Source organism: Procambarus clarkii, chromosome 17 (genome assembly GCF_040958095.1).
Source record: "Procambarus clarkii isolate CNS0578487 chromosome 17, FALCON_Pclarkii_2.0, whole genome shotgun sequence".
In the NCBI taxonomy this organism is placed as follows: Eukaryota; Metazoa; Arthropoda; class Malacostraca; order Decapoda; family Cambaridae; genus Procambarus; species Procambarus clarkii.
In genome coordinates this window covers 48948317-48966968 of record NC_091166.1, presented here as the reverse complement: position 1 = coordinate 48966968, position 18652 = coordinate 48948317, and the positions used below count along the sequence as shown (strand labels likewise).

Below are 18652 nucleotides of genomic sequence, written 5' to 3'. Positions count from 1 at the left end.
ATCCACATTGCATATTTGTGTATATGCGGCGAGGCAGATGAATATGAATCATATGGCCTGCACTCTGTAAAATCAGGCAGTTGGCACTTAAAATAAGGCGAAGTCAATGACATCATTAGGAGGAACCTTGCCTCTACCCAATGTCCAGCAGAGATAAAGTCTCGCAATATACTGAACAGTAACTCTATTAGCCTTGCATCTATGTATTTATGTCTCTTGGTTAGATTAACATTTTAAAAGCACTACAATCACCTTCTGTGGTTGATTGTTCAATAAATCCCAGAACTATATGTTTAAAAGATCTCTCACCCTGTGTCCATGGAGGCCAGATGTATATATGCTGGTTACCATTGTTAATGTGTGACCACGTATGTGGTAGAAAAAAAAACTTTGCTGGCCCACCAGATGGAATTATTATGCCCATGGACAAATGGCAGCCAATTAGCGTGGGACTATACTTGCGTATCCACCCTGGCAGCTACATACATCAACCTCTCTGTCGGCCAGGCAGGAGCCGCGGCGCCACACACGGGAGACAAATCAACCAAGTACAAGGAAATAGATCACTGGTACATCTTCGTTCCAATAGGATCCGAGACCCTTGGTTCAAAGAGAGTGCAAGGTGTTAAGGAGCCTGGTTCCAGGCTTATCGAAACAACAAGAGACTCTAGATTCGGCAAGTTTTCTCTTTCAGCCCCTCAGTGTCGCGATCCAGAGGGGGAGTGCCCGCTGAGTCCTCGGTTCCTGCCCGGCGTCGGAGGAGTGTGAAGAAATCTACAGCCTCCTGGAAACAAACTTCCTTTAATTTCCTCTTGGTGTCCACATTTTGTAATCAGTTATGTAACTATGTAACCTTGTATGATAAAGTATACAACATAAATAATAAAAAGGGGCTGTAGGAGAAGAGAATACTCATTCGTATTTAGGGTCAACGGAAAGTTTTTCTCTGAATGCTCTTTATTCCCTTTTCCGATATTATATATATATATATATATATATATATATATATATATATATATATATATATATATATATATATATGTTTTACATTTTTCAAATATTTCAAAGTTCCAGCCGATCCCAGAGTCGCCAGGAGTTCACAGGCATTTCATACGACACAGTAGTCATTTACTGGTGATTACCCAAACGAGACCATGTTGGGCACGTACCCATCAGCAACCACGTTGAAAAAAATTATTGGGACTAGCCCCAAGCATCTGACCTCTAATCTTAAACAGACATTCAAATGTTCAGAATTATTAGTCTTAAGAGTATTGCCATTCATATATTACATCAACAAAAATGTAACAAAGAAGAAGCCCTGATCACAAGGAACAAAGAACAAGAAGCCCTGATCACAAGGAACAAAGAACAAGAAGCCCTGATCACAAGGAACAATAAATCACTGTCACAAGTAACACGGAATAAACCCTGGTCACTAGTAACAAGGAACAAGGAGCTCTGACCACAAGTAGGAAGGCAGAACAAGCCCTGGTCACAAGCCAGGAGTATTACCACGAGAAACACGACCACGGTTAAAAGATACGACACAGAATATCAAACAAGGTACATCCTGTTTCCTCCTCCGCCATCCCAAGGCTGCTGATGCTCGCCTCGCCTCTACAACACCCAGATCTACAGTCTCCGAGAATCAAATCTACGTCTACAGCAGCCAGATCTACGTCTATAATAGTCACCTCAACTATATGCTACAATAGGCAGAACTACGTCTACAATAGACACATCAACTCTACATTCTACAAAAGCCGCACGTACGCCTACAATTGCCCCATCAACGTCCACACTGTATAATAGCTACATCTACAATAGCCACAGCAGCACTATCAACAGCTAATGCAACAATAGAAAATGCAGATGCAACAGCACCAAAACAAGAGAAACCCCCAATTTACAACATTGGAAGACAGAAGAGTAAGGGGAGACATGATCACTACCTACAAAATCCTCAGGGGGAAGCCTATTCTTCCAACACCAGAGGAAGCTCACCTTGAGGGTTGTTCCGAGGATCAAAATCTCCACGGCCCAATCTCTTGATTAAACCTCCGGTTCGTGATCCGGTAACGAAGGTTATCAGACGGCGTTGTTGGCAGTGTGACGCATCACAGCTCAGTTGATCAGGTTGCCTTCAGGAGGTGTTTATATCATGTAATCTTTCACTCGCCGAAAGAGGTCGCCTTAGGTGCCCTTTATGTTATGAGGGTGTTGAACTCTTGGGGACCTTAGTGTTGATAGACTTGCCCCCTTAGGGTACCTATTGTTCCCTACCCATTATATATCTCCTTTTAAAACAGCAGCAACAACGGCTCCAACAGCAAAACCAGCTGCAGCACCCAACCCGGGAAGTCACAAATCGTTCCTGCACCCTGTATAGCCTCGACCCAAGAGTATATTTTGATACCAGTCAAAAAAATCCATAAAATCCTTCGCTGTAGTATTAGATCACTTGTAGTTTTCAATGTTCGTTTGTAGTTTTACAACCAAACACGAAATGTGTATTCAAGTCAAAATGCTTCAAGTCTACTTCTGGTGTAAGTAAGTCTCTAGTGTGTGGTGTAAGTAAGTCTAAAGTGTGTCCAATTGGCCCTTTCTCATACACAGTGGCTAATTGCTCGTTCATCCAGCCACAAACCTCCACTGTTAATGAATGACAACACTACACAAAACTTGATCTGTCAGGCAAAGCTCGTCCAGGCTGCGTCGTTTAGGTCGTGCGTCATTTATATACGCATTGTGTATTCAAAATTGGTACTGTTTCAAATTTAAATAATTATTATATACCTGTAACATAATTTCCAGTGTAGTTAAATCGAGGTTAAGTTACGGCTGCCAATTATTTGTATATGAAGTTCGCGGGTGAGACATTTTGCAACCCGTCTTCAGACCAAGTCCATTCCATCCAGCGGTCGACCCCACAGACGGATTCATAAATTTTTACGTGCTCTTCATTCAAAACAGGAATTTTCTCAAATATAAATTAATATTATAATATATTAGTATGTTGTGCATATATAGGCATTGGTTAGGTTAGGTGTTTAGGTTCTGTTGGCGATTATTTGTATTTGTAGTATGTGGAGGCAGCAGTTATAGTGTTGTGGTTCGAACAAAATTCGTCAGTGAAGCACTTGTTCCGGAAGTGTTCGAACGTCATCAGTTGTGAGTCGTGTGAAACCGTTTTTCATTCATAAACAGCTGGGGGTTTGGCGGCTGGATTAACGAGCTTGGATCTTTCTATGCGAGGACGGGCTGATTCAACCCGTCCTCCAAACAAAGATCCAAAAGTGATTCCATGCACCCGCCAAACCCCCTCTTTATGAATAAAAAACGGTTTACACACGACTCACAACTGATGACGTTCGAACACTTCCGGAACAAGTGCTTCACTGACGAATTTTGTTCGAACCACAACACTATAACTGCTGCCTCCACGTACTACAAATACAAATAATCGCCAACAGAACCTAAACACCTAACCTAACATAACCTACGCCTAACTATACAAAGAAATATTTATGTATAATACTAATTTATATATGAGAACAACCCAATTTTTAATACACAGTATGTTAAAATTGATGAATGCGTCTGGGGATGTATTCAGTGGTGCAGTGGAGGTGGCAGGTACAGGAGTGGTGGTGATGGCAGGTACAACAGTGGTGGTGGCAGGTACAACAGTGGTGGTGGCAGGTACAAAAGTGGTGGTGGCAGGTACAACAGTGGTGGTGGCAGGTACAACAGTGGTGGTGGCAGGTACAACAGTGGTGGTGGCAGGTACAGCAGTGGTGGTGGCAGGTACAGCAGTGGTGGTGGTGGCAGGTACAGCAGTGGTGGTGGTGGCAGGTACAGCAGTGGTGGTGGTGGTGGCAGGTGCAACAGAGGAGGAAAACGCGCCTAAGTGCACGTATACTTTACTGCTTGTCTAAACAGCCATTAAGTTTGAGATCAACGACTCCTGCGATCTGCTGGACCAGCCGGACTTCACAGTAAACCGAATATTCTCAGTTTAGGTTAAACATTAACTTGCTGCATGTTAAACCACCATTTTACACTCATATGACTGAGGCTCTAATTCCAGGCGTCAGTTTTGTGTTCGAATCTCTGACTCTTGAAACGAGTTATCTCCAGGCACTAGGCTGTGTTCGTCCACGGTGCCTTTAAACCTACGTTTAAACTGACGAAAGTTTTCTTTGGTGTTCAATTCAAAATCTACATTTCTTCAAGTACATAATACAATGATTGTACACAATAGTGTTAAGTTATACGTATCCTTAGCCATTCCCCAAGATGAAATGGTTATTTTTGTTTCTATATGCACTTTAATCATCGTCTGGGGTCGAGTGCACACACTCTTTAAGTAGCAGCTCTCTTACCCTAACCATGATGGACGGACGAACAAATATATATATATTGCTAAGAATTGTAATCTGTTATTAATACATTACTTCCATCACCCGCTGGTCGGATACTCTCTCGCTACACCGTGTGTGGATCCCTGCCTTTGGATGATAGAAGAAATTGTATGTATGGTAGATATCATTGCAGTTATATGTGTCTGTCTGTGGTAGAATGAAACACAAATTGTATCTATATTCCAGGAATTAGCTTAGTCATCCTTCTCTGTACACACAATAATTTTTTTCTATAGTACGGTGACCAGAACTGTGTGACGTACGTGTAACAGGACAGACAGCAACACATTGTAAAGGTTTTCTTTTTTAGCATTATCAAACAAGGCTCAGGGAGAAGACTCGGGGACATTGTTACTGGCGTCAGGTACTTGATAATGATAAATGGGTGGTATTTTGTCTTTGTTAGAGAAGAACTTGGTATTGTGTATCTTCCCTTCTTCCTCATTACCATCTTGGCATGTCTTTGAGCAGCCTGGGGGAGGCACTGTCCACAGAACTGCCACCAAATTTAGTAGACTTAAGAGAAAGTGAAATTCACACTAGTTAATCCAACTATCATCAAATTACTATGCAGGACGAACCACACATATATTACTAGACACTAACAATAAGTCTGCTAGATTTGTTAAAGTCTAGCAGACTTCTAGACGTTGCTGCTGCTAGGCTGCTGTTGTTGTTTTAGATTCAGCCACTCGGAACAAAAAGTTGCAAGTAGCACGGGCTATGGTGAGCCCGTAGTGGACTTATATTGTTGCTAGGCTACGGCTTGGCTACAAGTACCTCTGAGAGTTTGCACCGCCTGCTGAAGCAGATCAAACCCACATGTAAACTCTCTTAGCAGAACTATTCACATACTTTACATCACTGTAACAGATGCAAACTAATTTCAGAATGAACATACCTTTTTTTGCAAATGTTCATGAAAGGTGTAAGTATTGTTTCAAAATGATGTACTGCCAGATATCTTAGTCAGATATGAAAAGTTTGCTTACTGTAGGTAGAGCACGTACATGGTTGTAAACCTTCCACGGGATGGGTGTGGGGTCCTCACCCTCCCACGGGATGGGTGTGGGGTCCTCACCCTCCCACGGGATGGGTGTGGGGTCCTCACCCTCCCACGGGATGGGTGTGGGGTCCTCACCCTCCCACGGGATGGGTGTGGGGTCCTCACCCTCCCACGGGATGGGTGTGGGGTCCTCACCCTCCCACGGGATGGGTGTGGGGTCCTCACCCTCCCACGGGATGGGTGTGGGGTCCTCACCCTCCCACGGGATGGGTGTGGGGTCCTCACCCTCCCACGGGATGGGTGTGGGGTCCTCACCCTCCCACGGGATGGGTGTGGGGTCCTCACCCTCCCACGGGATGGGAGTGGGGTCCTCACCCTCCCACGGGATGGGTGTGGGGTCCTCACCCTCCCACGGGATGGGTGTGGGGTCCTCACCCTCCCACGGGATGGGTGTGGGGTCCTCACCCTCCCACGGGATGGGTGTGGGGTCCTCACCCTCCCACGGGATGGGTGTGGGGTCCTCACCCTCCCACGGGATGGGTGTGGGGTCCTCACCCTCCCACGGGATGGGTGTGGGGTCCTCACCCTCCCACGGGATGGGAGTGGGGTCCTCACCCTCCCACGGGATGGGTGTGGGGTCCTCACCCTCCCACGGGATGGGTGTGGGGTCCTCACCCTCCCACGGGATGGGAGTGGAATGCATGATTAGTAAATTGGAGTGCATGTAACTGGCTCACTATATGTATATGTTGTTCAGCTTAGGAACTGTTGTGGTCCAGTTCTTGAATCAATTGTGCTATAAAATACTATAAATATATCAATTAAACCATATAACTAGCTCAACAAGATTGTAACTTGCTCCTCTAAATAATTTTTGTTTTGGGGGTAATTTCTAAACCCATAATCTGCCACTTTTAAATTAAATATAATAAGAATCACAATTTCCCCGCCATATTTGAAGCTTTTGATAAAATAGAAGGATTGTGACAATCTTTTCCTTGCTTCTCGTGCCTCAAACCTCGTTCAAATGTTAAAAGCACACGGCATCAAGCTGGATTATTAACACAAAAATAGTTAGTGTAAATGGAGTTAAGTGAGGGTGTGAGAGACCATTGTGAGCGGGGTGCCGCGGGACTCTGTACTGGTACCTCTGCTCTTTACAATTATATATATATATATATATATATATATATATATATATATATATATATATATATATATATATATATATATATATATATATATAATTAGACGGGAGTGAACAGCAATCTTGTCATGTTTGAGACACTACTAAAATTGGGTGATAAATAAATTCAGATGAAGACTCGAAAATCGCTTCAAGACGATCTAGATAGACTTTTGAAAATGGACGAAATATTGGTAGATGTGGGTAAATTTTGACACATGTAAAGTTCTGAGCTTAGGAAATAAACAGAGTGCCGAGATATCAGCTGGACAATGATGAAACTGAGACCAACACGGAAAACAGACTTAGGAGTAATAATTAAAACCTTAAACCAAAACGTAAAAAAAAAAAAATCAATTGTACAGAATAAATCCAATGGGAAACTGGGATTTATTTTTAGAATTGTTAGCAACATTTAACGTTATTCTTCAGCTTTTATATAAATTGGATAAGTTTATCCAATTGTTTATATAAGAGATTTGTGGAACCAATTACCGCGTAACATAATAGAAGTAGGAACCCTTGATTGTTTCAAGCGTAGTTTAGACATACATAAAATTGAGATGAGGTGGATATAAATAGAAGTTGCCTCGTATAGGCCAACAGGCCTTCTGCAGTTACCGTCATTCTTATGCTCTCTATCTTCCTCTTACTGGTCCCCATTTACATTATTCCGCTGAGTTTTGGTCGCCATTCTATAAAATACCTACAAATTCACTTACACGCGTTCAGTGAAGAGTAACAAAATTATTCCCACGGATTAGAAATCTTCCTTACGAATAGATTAATAAACCTTAATTTACGCTCCTCTAGAGAGACAGAGTAAATGGTGACATGATTGACGTATATAATTAGATGAAAAGGTATAACAAATGGGATATAAATATACCCATTATTGTGTAAAACTGATATGATCAAACCACACATATCAGAAGATGAAGGAACGATAAAACTTATCAAGATAACAAGGCAAAGAGAGACTTAGAGTTCCCAAAGCCCAAATAAGAGACAAAATCGGACCAAAAGCCAATTATAACGATCTTTATATCTAAGTGAACAGCCTCGTTGTTGAGTGCTGCGTGTCGACGGTCACTGAACCCCGTGATGATGAGGATGATGAGCCGGGGACGCTGTTATTCATCATGCAAACACGTCACGAGGCGATGAATAAACTTAGTCCCGTCAAATAAATCTCCAGGTGGGGTGGGAGCGGCTCCGGCCACACGTAACGTGACGGCCGGCTGGTTCACGAGACATTACGGCCACACGTAACGTGACGGCCGGCTGGTTCACGAGACATTACGGCCACACGTAACGTGACGGCCGGCTGGTTCACGAGACATTACGGCCACACAATCTGACAGTTATGTCTGAATTACAGTAAAGTGTGAGACCTTAGTGAACGTGAGGCGTTGATGGTAACTTTCAGTAGGTGAGTCAGTCACTGTCCACACACTACCCATCAACAGGTGAGTCAGACACTGTCCACACACTACCCATCAGTAGGTGAGTCACTGTCCACACACTACCCATCAGTAGGTGAGTCACTGTCCACACACTACCCATCAGTAGGTGAGTCACTGTCCACACACTACCCATCAACAGGTGAGTCAGTCACTGTCCACACACTACCCATCAACAGGTGAGTCAGTCACTGTCCACACACTACCCATCAACAGGTGAGTCAGACACTGTCCACACACTACCCATCAACAGGTGAGTCAGACACTGTCCACACACTACCCATCAACAGGTGAGTCAGTCACTGTCCACACACTACCCATCAACAGGTGAGTCAGTCACTGTCCACACACTACCCATCAACAGGTGAGTCAGTCACTGTCCACACACTACCCATCAACAGGTGAGTCAGTCACTGTCCACACACTACCCATCAACAGGTGAGTCAGTCACTGTCCACACACTACCCATCAACAGGTGAGTCAGTCACTGTCCACACACTACCCATCAACAGGTGAGTCAGTCACTGTCCACACACTACCCATCAACAGGTGAGTCAGTCACTGTCCACACACTACCCATCAACAGGTGAGTCAGTCACTGTCCACACACTACCCATCAACAGGTGAGTCAGTCACTGTCCACACACTACCCATCAACAGGTGAGTCAGTCACTGTCCACACACTACCCATCAACAGGTGAGTCAGACACTGTCCTTGTAGCCTACAACTCCTAATGAGACATTAAATATTCACCGAGCACTTTTCCCAGGCCGAAAACCTGGCGCGCATCCCGCGTGTCACCGCCAAAGAATTTACCCGCTAAGAAAATCATTACCACCACCGCACATCCTCCTCACGTTTATCTAAATAGAAATTTAATTCATTGTGGCCAACAATGAGGCAGAGAAGGAGCTCATTTGACTAAAATATCACACACACACTCGTCGCAATTTTAAAGTCGTTGACACCGTTTAAATACAGAGAAAATACGCACAACACACTCAAGAACACATGGTCTCGGCCTCGAGCTATTAGGCAAGAAATGCTCTCGACTCGAGTCAAATCGGAGGGGACAGAACTCTGTCTGAGAGAGAGTGAGAGAAAAAGGGGGGGAGGGGGGGGGGAAGGAAGCGAAAGACTGAGAAGAGAAAAAAATTGATAGATTAAACCATTTTCTCTGCATTAAATATATTTTAACGATTTTCTTTGCGTTATAAATTATATTTTACGACACTGTAATGACGTTGAGTGATAGTTTAACGGCCGCAAACACTTTGAAACTGGATACCTCTTCCTGGCAGGCAGGAGGTGGTCATTGGTGGCCGCAGCTCTGACGTCACGACCCACGGTAGCCAATCACTGACTTCAGCAACACTGACCCTATGACGTACAAGGGTTAACACAGCAACAACCAGCGGTCAGGTGTTTCAGAACAAACACAACATACCAGCACTAAGAAGATGACCTAAGAAGATGAAGCAGCGGGATATGATCACAACATACAAGATACTGACGGGAATACACAAAGTGGACAAGGACAGACTATAAACTGAGACAAAGTAGAAGCTGGAAACGTAAATGAGTCGAAGAAATATAAGGAAATACTGCGACCCTGACCGGGAGGTCTGCAAGTGGAATGCACCAAATGAAGAAGTTGGGAAAGCCACCTCCATCCACGACTTTAAGGCCAGATGCGATAAATAATTCGAAAGTCAGAATAGTTAAATTATAACGCACAAGGTACAACCTCACTCTCCCGTAGTCAGTGATAGGTAAGTTTTGATAGGTAACAAGGGAGCCACCTGGTGGCCGGAGCCACCTGGTGGTTCAAGGGCATACTCAAATAGTTTTAAATTTTCATCCTTCACATGTACGAGAATTATACAATTAATTAACATAACCTAACGAGGCCAAACCAAACCTATGCTAACCTAACGAACCATACCCTAACCTAACCTTAGCCTAACCTAACCTAACCTAACCATACCCTAACCTAACCTAACCTTAGCCTAAATTAACCTAACCATGGAGAAGATAATAGCACTAATTACAAACTGGTTTTGAATTGTCTGCCTCAAGTGTACCTCCTCCCTGAGGCCAGGTGAATCTTAGAGGACCGAGCTTGGGGCTTTATTTCAGATGCATTTTCTATTTAATTAACAAGACAAGTGTAAGACAGACAAACACTGACTGCGAGACCTCAGTACCAGCCCCCGCCCTCGGGCCCCGGGGGAGACTTCCGCCTCCACATAAAAACATAATAACGGAGGAAAAGATGGTCATAGATATCAAAAATATTAGAGACTAAGTGTCACTTGTTCGTTCCCTGACGTTCACAATGTAATGATATAGTGAACGTACAGCACCGCCACACACACTCTTGCACCACCACACTCCACACACACTCTCCACACACACACACACACACACACACACACACACACACACACAGAGTGGATGACAAATGGAATGCATTAGGTAGTAATGTGGTGGAGGCTGACTCCATACACAGTTTCAAGTGTAGATATGATAGAGCCCAATAGGCTCAGGAACCTGTACACCTGTTGATTGACGGTTGAGAGGCGGGACCAAAGAGCCAGAGCTCAACCCCCGCAAACACAACTAGATGAGTACACACACACTCACACTCCCACACCCCCACACTCCACAACAGGGCACAAACTGGCCACAGGGGGAAACAAACCTTGCTAGAGAGCAGAACAGATGGGAACAGCGGGGCAGACCAACTTGACAATATAAGAGGAGTACTACAGAGGGAGATACCAGGGGCTGCCCACACCTGGTATTCCCCTCTTTAGCCTCTACACAAACGAATAGTGACTGGTTCACAATATCCTCCTCCCCCTCCCCCCCTAACAGAGTCGGTAATGCAGCCACACAAACTGCATTGTAATTGAACTTCTGTCAATCTTACCTGTAACCTACCAGGTGTCGAATACACATGATGTATTCGACACCTGCGCTGGCCCGAGGTCCTTTAAGAAGCTAATACACTGTTGCACGCTACCCACTACAAGACCCCGGGCCAACGCAGAAGCAGGACCGAATGACCCTGCAACAGGAACGGAAGCAGACAGAAGAACTTAAGCAGCCAACATATCACACTATGTTGATACACTTAATACCGTATCAATGTCCCCTATGTAATGTCATTCATCCCTATGTTAGCTATTCATCCATGTGCACATATATACACATTTGTGTGTCTCCTACTTTGACAGGGGTAAGATAGCTGCTATAGAAATTGGTGTGTTATTAAGCCCTTATAACCACTGAAAGTGATTATTAAGAGGCTTTTACAAGCTCAGGTTATAGTTACATTACAAACATTGTATAACTGATGCATTACATGGTCAGTCTTGGTTACAAGTCCAATATATCATCAAGTGTTCCAGTACTCATATAGTATTTACAGAGTTCAGCATACCTCAGCCCAGGAGGGCGAAAGTCAGTCAATATTGGACATTCTACAATATAATGTTCATTCTACTATTATAACCTATACAATAATCAATATAGTCCACACATTCTACAATAGAAGCAGGGTGGAGACCAAGGTAGCAAGATGAAAGGCCAGAGGAAACACAGGATGACATTATAGTCCCCGTGGAAGAAGTGAAATAATCCTGGGGGAACTAGATATGACAAAATCAACGAGGGCCACAACAAACCTCACCCCTGGCTGCTGATGGAGGCACCTAAAGTGCTCTAGTCCCCCGTTGTCGAACATTTTTGAATAAAACACTTGCGACAAAGTCTCCCAGATGTCTGGGAAAAGGGCAAACGTTAGACCCACTATTCAGGTGGCAGCGACGGCCAACCAGGAGACGTGATCGCGGTGTAAACAAACACTTCCATCACAAATGGAGGAAAAATGTGGAGCGGAATTGATCACGGAGACGAGACGGTGGAAGGCTTCCTTGCATTACAAGACCAAATGTATTATTCACTGTGAGTTAGTAAACACCAACATGACCCCACTGCATTGTTCATGGGGTTTTGATAGTGTGTTTGGTGAAGAGTGTAAAGAGGACTTACGAGAGAGAGAGAGAGAGAGAGGAGAGACAGAGACAGAGACAGAGACAGAGAGAGACAGACGAAGTTAAACACAAACCATTGCAACTGGAATGATGGTTGCAAGGTGTTTAGAATACGGGTGGCATCTCTGAAGACAGACCCCCATAGAGACGGGTAGAGGTTGGTAGACAGGTATTCACACAAGCAGACAGGCAAGCAGGCAGACAGAAAATCCAGCAGGGATGGCAGGCCGCAGTTCATCTTCATAACATCAGCGCGCGCGCATACCACTTCTCAAGCGATGGTGGTATAGTGGTGAGCATAGCTGCCTTCCAAGCAGTTGACCCGGGTTCGATTCCCGGCCATCGCAATCTTGTTTTGTTCCTGAACCCGTTTTCTATCTTAGCAACCCATCTCCTCCCACCCATAGGATGGATTTGGGGTCATTGCATGGGTCGATGTTATTTTAGGGACGCGAGGTCACACTGAGGGGCTTGGGGGTCATATACAAGGGCGCATTTCGACAGCTGTCTTCAGGCTAGGCTCGTTAAACCGGCCCCCCAACGTGCATTCATCTCTTAATTAATGGACTGCGTATCCAAAATTTATTTTTTCGCAAATATAAGGTAATACTATTTCATACAAGAATGTGCCAAGTAGTTAGGTCTAGCCTAGGTTCGATTAGGTAGTTTGGTTTTGTTGGCGATTATTTGTATTTATAATACAGTACCAACCCGTCCTCGACTCAAGTCCATTACATCCAGCGGTCGACCCCACAGACGCATTCATAAATTTTAACATGCTGTTCATTCAGAACAAGAATTTTCTCAAATATAAATTAATATTATAATATATTAGCATATTGTGTATATATAGGCATAGGTTAGGTTAGGTCAGGTGTTTAGGTTCGGTTGGCGATTATTTGCATTTGTAGTACGTGGGTGAAGCATTTATACCGATGTGGTTCGAACAAAACTCGTCAGTGAAGCACTTGTTCCGGAAGTGTTCGAACGAAATCGGTTGTGAGTCGTGTGTAAACCGTTTTTCATTCATAAACAGGGGGTTTGGCGGGTGCATGGAATCACTTTTGGATCTTTGTTTGGAGGACGGGCTGTACAGTACGTGGGTGAAGCATTTACAGCGTTGTGGTTCGAACAAAAGTCGTCAGCGATGTGGGAACCGACCTGTGAGATTTATATATTTAATTTATATGAATTTATATTTACGTTAATTTATATACTTCGATAGCAATTTGTATAATGATAAGTGGACTGTATTTCTGCAATAATCTCATAATCTCACAAATCGATCCTCTACACATTAGGGGGGTATTAATTTAAATTTATATATATGCAGCCAATCAAACTACAGTATTAGACTACATACATTGAAGAGGTTCCTTATCTTATAGTACAGCAGGTTAGTCCACCAGGTATAACTAGGGTGTAGACACCACATTTTCCCTCTTTGAGGTAGCTTCCATCACCCTGGTAACTGATGCACAAAGCATGCTTCCTCGTCTTGACCTGTCAAAAGGGCGCTAGCTGTAAAGCCAGAATCCTATATATGACAGGTATATCAGAGAAAATACTGTACATGGAACAATGAAGACCTGGCTTAATTACCTTTAGTTTGAGGCTACCACGTGCTCTAACCGGCTCACCCTATATAATGACATTAATGGCCATAAATGAAAGATACATGGGTTTCGGAAGAACACTTAACTTGATTTGTTCACAGCGTGTTGATAATGGTACACCTTTGGTTTCCATAACACTACGTCCAAGTAAAATTAACAGGAGCCGAATTTGCTCCCGTGAGCCTCTGGTCTCAGTATTAACAATGGCTGCCCCTCCTTCCTCACTGACGCCTGGCTTACATTGTCCAGATGACAGAAAGTGATAGAAGGGTCACATTTACTCTACTTTAATATTGATAATTAAGTTAATTTATATGAGATGTTTTTATGATGGTAAAGTCCAAAGACTAATGTATTTAAGAATAATTCCCACCATAATAGGTGGTGAATTATAAAAGTATGTGGTAATGATATCCCGTTTTCTATAGACGGTAATTCCACTACAAGTTACGTTTTCTATGGGTAACTTGTTTATACAACACAGCTATTATCTGTCTGTATGATATATTAAATGGTGTCGGATTTTCCGACAAGCGAAGCACTTGTTTGAAGAGTGTTCGGACGTCATCAGTTGTGAGTCGTGTGTAAATCGTTTTTCACTGATAAACAGGGGGTTTGGCCCGTGCATGGAATGGACTTCGGCCTTTGTTTATGAGGACGGGCTGGACCGCTCAGCCCGTCCTCCAAACAAAGACCCAAAAGTGATTCCATGCACCCGCCAAACCCCAGCTGTTTATCAATGAAAAACTGCTTACACACGACTCACAACTGCTGGCGTCCGAACACTTCCGGAACAAGTGCTTCTCTGACGAATTTTGTTTGAACCACAACGCTGTAAATGCTTCACCCACGTACTACAAATACAAATAATCGCCAACAGAACCTAAACACCTAACCTAAGCCTATATATGCACAATGTTATTATAATAATTTATATTTGAGAAAATTCCCGTTTTGAATGAACAGCTTGTTAAAATTTATGAATGCGTCTGAGGGGTCGACCGCTGGATGGAATGGAGTTGGTCTGAATACTGGTTAACTGAACCACACACTCGTGGTTATAAACAAGGGCCATTACCTCTTTAATCCACCTAGCAAACCCCCCCTGTTTATGAAAGCAAAACGGTTTGCAAACAACTCAAAACTGATGATCTAATATTTCTCTTAGAGTGCCTCGCCGGATGACTGTGCGAATAGCAGTGAGAGAGGGAGGGAGGGAGGGAGTAGAAGGCAGGCATCCCGATAAACAGGAAGGCAAGCAAGCAGGCAGGAGAGGTAAGCAAGTAAGGAAACACTAGGGAGGGAGGCAAGTAAGTAGGTAAAATTGAACCAGAGCTCAACCCCCTTTAAACACAACTAGGTGAGTACAACTAGGTGAGTACATAAGCAGACAGGCCACAGTTCACCACCACCACCACACACTCTCTCCTCACTCCCATCAAGCGATGGTGGTATAGTGGTGAGCATAGCTGCCTTCCAAGCAGTTGACCCGGGTTCGATTCCCGGCCATCGCAATTGTTTAGTTCTTGAATTCATTTTGTGCCTAACTTACCTTGCTACCAGGATCAGTCTGGGATCATTTATGGGGGTTGGGCAATTAAGTCATTAAACTACTTAACGGTCCAGGACGGACAGAAAGAAAAGGCTCCATCTTCTGATATGTGATTTACTTCAAGTACGTTTATCGAGACAAAGTCAAATTCAAATTTTTATTCAGGCAAAGTACATACATAGATGTCGAATTACAAACATAATGTTGGATTTATATATAGAGCTTAGTACATACAATACCTAAAGCCAGCAGTACGCACAGCGTTTCGGGCCAAAAAGAGGGGGATCTTAGGCGTTTCCTTAATTCATGTTGTTTACCTCAATAGTTTATAGTGTCTCGTCAGGGGTCAGATCATCTAGTAACGAGAGCTGTTGAGACTCGGTTGGTGAACACGCCCTGGAAGCTGACATTGAGTTCCTCACAAATCTCCTTATCATTTCCTGTAAACTCGCCCCCCCCTCCCCCTTTTTCGTAACCTTGTTATTGTCGTTTTCCTGCTTGCTTCGTTATGTAAGACTTTCGGTCGATTTTTTTGCTTTGGAAGCAATATTATTTTCCTAGTTTCTTTCCGACAATCTGAGAGAGAGAGAGAGAGAGAGAGAGAGAGAGAGAGAGAGAGAGAGAGAGAGAGAGAGAGAGAGAGAGAGAGAGAGAGAGAGAGAGAGAGAGAGTGAGTATGAGTGAGTGAGTGAGTGAGTGAGTTTACACCTGTTTGTTGCCCCCCCCCCCTCCCACTTTGACCCACTCTGCCCAAAATATTCTCAACACTGGGAACACTCTGCCGTTATGCCTCAATATTCCAAACGGATGTCTGGAGGGACACACGGAAACTTTCCACAACAAGTTGCGTTCTTTAGCACTCAAAATCAAATTGCGGGAGAATTAACTAGACACAGGAAATCATTTATCAACTTTATAAATAATTACTTTACAACAAATAAATTCTAGACTACTAATTCCTACCTAGAGGCAATGGGCTAATTGAGGTATTACTATTTACGTAATTCACCAGCCCTTTACCTTCTCCATGCAACTACTCTACAGCCACATTGATGATTTGATGATTCCCACACTTAACTAATAATTTATCTGACGCCTTCATGGGAGCCTATGCCCCCCCCCCTGGGGGTAGGAACTCCAATCATTTCAAGCCAAATATCGATGCCCTGGCCCTTGGCCAATGGGTGCCAGGTACTAACCTGGGGAAAACTCCGCCTCTCAGGTCTAGTCCAATCACTCGAAGCCCAGACCTGGTACCCCTGGCACCGTCAACCAATGAAATAAAAGCCCTCGCTCTTGGCCAATGAAAGGCTTGACAACTACCCGGAGGCGGGTTTCTCACAGAAACTGTGAGTAACTCTGCGGTTACAATCAGATTGTGTGATTTAACCTGTTTAATTATCAGGGGAAAGCGGTAAGCCAATACTTTATAGCACTCTGAAGGGGGTCGGGATTGAACGCCGACCTGCATGAAGAGAGACTGTCGCTCTACCGTCCAGTCCAAGTGTCTGGACTGCTTGAGAACAAGCCTAGACTATGGCCAGCCGCTCAAGTGGCAAACTTGAGATCAAAGTTTTATGGTGCCTGGCGTTTTATGGATTGTTCCGTCGGCCAGGGGGGAAGGGGGGGGGCAGAGAGGGGACGGGAAGGGAAGGGGAAGCGAGACCTGATACAGGAGGCCGTTACGTGTATTCACCTAGTTGTATTTGCTGGGGTTGAGTTCTGCTCTTTCGGTCCGCCTCTCAACTGTCAATCAATCAACTGTTACTAACTACTTTTTGTCCCCCCCCCCCCCCACACACCGCCAGGAAGCAGTCCGTAACAGCTGTCTAAGTCCAGGTACCTATTCTACTGCTAGGTAACAGGGGGCATCAGGATGAAGGACACTATGTCCATCTGTTTCCGCCGGCACCGGGATCGAATCTGGACCCTAGGATTACGAGTCCTAAGCGCTGTCCACTCAGCCATCCAGGCCCACTGGATGGCTGGGGGTGTGCGTGACCGTGCGCGAGTGTGCGTGAGTGTGCGTGAGAGAGAGTATCATGTTATAACCGCCTGCCTGCTTGAGGTCGTTGCCCTCTGTTGAGTTTCGTGTTAATGAACACGACACTTGTTTTTTGGCTTCATATTCTTTTTTTTATTTCGTACACGTGCGTGTTTCCCGCGTGTAAATGTTTATTTACCTTTCATTTCTTTGTCTTCACACTTACACCTACTAGTTTTCCTCCTCCTAACTTATCATTCAGAGGCTGTCACCACTCACCTCAGGGACCTCTTGACCAATCATTACAAACCTTAAACATTCTACACTGAATGTTCCCTTAACAGATAAACAGCTCCACACCTCAGAGTTCACTCACTAACTTGCTTTACCGGTGGTTATCAAAGCACATTAAGATATTAAGCCATCCGGCTTACCACACTAGTTTTTATTACTTCTTTATGCAGGGAGCCGGTCGGCCGAGCGGACAGCACGCTGGACTTGTGATCCTGTGGTCCTGGGTTCGATCCCAGGCGCCGGCGAGAAACAATGGGCAGAGTTTCTTTCACCCTATGCCCCTGTTACCTAGCAGTAAAATAGGTACCTGGGTGTTAGTCAGCTGTCACGGGCTGCTTCCTGGGGGTGGAGGCCTGGTCGAAGACCGGGCCGCGGGGACACTAAAAAAAAACGAAATCATCTCAAGATAACCTCAAGATAACCAAGATCCGTAACAACCAAAAACCCCACCTGGAAGACGAGCATTAGTTCAACGTGGTGACTTTTCTCTCGTGTTATCATATTTACATGTCAAACTGTGTATTAACTGTGGATTGAACTGGCATCGATAACTGCCTCATCTCCGTTCCACTTATGATTACTTCCGTGTGCTTCATCTGTTTCCTGTTATGTCCTCTCCTACTGTTGATTTAATTTGAAATTGTTTAATATGTACTTCGTCAAAACCCCCTCTTAGTATCTTGTACGTTCTTATCATGTCTTGCCTACTCCATCTTTCCTATTCTATCTTCTAGCTTTATTTTGCGCATGTTCAGTAGATTTTGCGCATGTTCAGTAGATTTTGCGCATGTTCAGTAGATTTTGCGCATGTTCAGTAGATTTTGCGCATGTTCAGAGTCAGCATCAACCACCCTTACACTCTTTCTAAAACCCTTGTAAAACATGAACCCTATTTTATACATATATATAAATAACAACAACATCAATACACAGAGAATAATCACACTAACGTGACTGTGCATCAATGAGAAAATCCGGAGGAGCCGTGGTGAGGGTTCGAACCTATTCGGCGAGTGTCCTCACACACGCGCCTCAGGAAACCTTCGAGTATTCACTAGAAGT

The 18652-nt window shown here is 44.1% G+C and overlaps 2 protein-coding genes and 2 non-coding genes across 6 annotated transcripts in view; 3 read left to right on the top strand and 1 right to left on the bottom strand.

Moving 5' to 3' along the window:
- Positions 1-18652, top strand: part of asun (integrator complex subunit 13 asun) — a 476385-nt gene that overhangs the window by 129248 nt on the left and 328485 nt on the right. The gene's annotated exons all lie outside the window — the stretch shown is intronic.
- The window catches only part of LOC123772428 (uncharacterized), a 126583-nt gene that overhangs the window by 18835 nt on the left and 89096 nt on the right, over positions 1-18652 (bottom strand). The gene's annotated exons all lie outside the window — the stretch shown is intronic.
- On the top strand, positions 12420-12491 carry TRNAG-UCC (transfer RNA glycine (anticodon UCC)). The gene has a single exon. It is a non-coding gene; the product is annotated as a tRNA-Gly (tRNA).
- On the top strand, positions 15203-15274 carry TRNAG-UCC (transfer RNA glycine (anticodon UCC)). Its single transcript has one exon. It is a non-coding gene; the product is annotated as a tRNA-Gly (tRNA).